The sequence below is a fragment of the Austrofundulus limnaeus genome, unplaced genomic scaffold (assembly GCF_001266775.1).
Source record: "Austrofundulus limnaeus strain Quisiro unplaced genomic scaffold, Austrofundulus_limnaeus-1.0 Scaffold114, whole genome shotgun sequence".
Taxonomy (NCBI): Eukaryota; Metazoa; Chordata; class Actinopteri; order Cyprinodontiformes; family Rivulidae; genus Austrofundulus; species Austrofundulus limnaeus.
The window spans coordinates 1,127,062-1,128,817 of record NW_013952516.1 but is presented as its reverse complement, the minus strand read 5'-3'; positions in this window follow the sequence as shown (position 1 = coordinate 1,128,817).

Here is a 1,756-nt window from a genome sequence, read left to right as displayed (position 1 = left end):
GAGAGAGAGAGAGAGAGAGAGAGAGAGAGAGAGAGAGAGAGAGAGAGAGAGAGAGAGAGATCGTCTCAAAGACAAAGGGGAAGGTCAAGGGTCAAACTAACAGCAGACTGACTGGTCCAGGGTCAGAGGGCTTCAGCTAACCTGATCAGTGATGGTTGTTCATCTAAGAACCATCGTCCTGTTATTTTCCTCGGTGTTAAACTCTTACTTTTAGAACAACTCAACAAATCAGAAATGTTTTACTGGTTTCACAGATTTATCTAAATCAGAGGTCCTCAAACTGGGGTCCCAGGACCCCTAGGGGTCCGTGAGCCATGTCTCGGGGGTCTTAAAAAATTTCAATAAATTGTTAATTTGTTTTTTAATGCATTTAAGGAATAATGCACTTGTAAAAAAAACATACTAAACCAAACAAAAAACATTACCATGGCATTTAGGGGTTAAATAACAGTAAATTATTTAGAATTAAAAGCATGGGGTTTATGAGTGGGTTCCCTGGAATTTTTTCACCCTTGTAAGGGGTCCCCAGACCCTAAAACTTTGAGAACCACTAATCTAAATAAACTAGAGAACTTGTGTTTTCTGCCCAATAAAATTTGCTTAAACTGATTTGCAAAGAAGCAGAACACTGGCTAAAACCTAATAGAAAGAAAATAGTTAACTATTTACAATAAGCTAGCTAAAAAATAACATATTGGTAGCTGAAAGCTATATATGTAGCAAAAGAGCAGCTAAAAACTCAGATTAACAAAAGGCTAGTTAAAAGCTAAAGAAGATTGAAATAGAGCCAATATGCTGAAGCAGATTTCAGAGCATAATGTTTTACGGGGAACTAAAACGATTTCATATTTTTTTGTGGAAAATATGTGTAAATCAATTTTGAAATGAATAATGAATGAAACAAAAGTCAWAGTGCCCATCTCCTTAATGAGGGAACATATTTTTAATAGCTAGAATAGCACAAAGTACGTAAATAAGATTGGAAAATAATGTAAGAAAAACAAAACAAAACAGGAACTGTGTGAATATTGAATTAGTCTAATTCAGATTAAAAAAGGATTCTTGTGTTTTAACTCCAAACATTTTATCAAAGTGGAAGAGCTGCAGCCAAACACACAACCGTATGAAAGAGACCTGGGTGCTTCCACAGTGGGTGGTGTTGGGGGGTTCAAGCCATTGTGGAGCCAGTGTCCCTTCAGATTACAGCCAGAGGACTGAAGAGGCATGCTAATCCTGCACACACACACACACACACACACACACACACACACACACACACACACACACACACACACACACACACACACGCACTGGTTCAAGCATACGGTGTATTAGAGACAAAGAGATGTGTACACACATCACAAACTGATTCTGACACACACACAAACTCATTCAATCAAGACCTGACCTCATGTGCTGCGTCCAGACTGGACACACAATCATGATATCAGTAGCAGGACATCACATCTCTGCTGTCCATCATCGGGTCTATGTGGTCACTGCCAGCAGACACACACTTTTCTGATTTTGAACAAAAGAATGTGGTCGCTCCTGAGCTTGAGCTGAAAACGAGACGAGAAGAATCAGTTTGTAGAAGATATTCAGACCTCATCAAGACAATTTACTGGTGTTTAAGTTGTGTTATTGGTTGTTTTTTTGATCTACGTATCTATCTATCTATCTATCTATCTATCTATCTATCTATCTATCTATCTATCTATCTATCTATCTATCTATCTATCTATCTATCTATCTA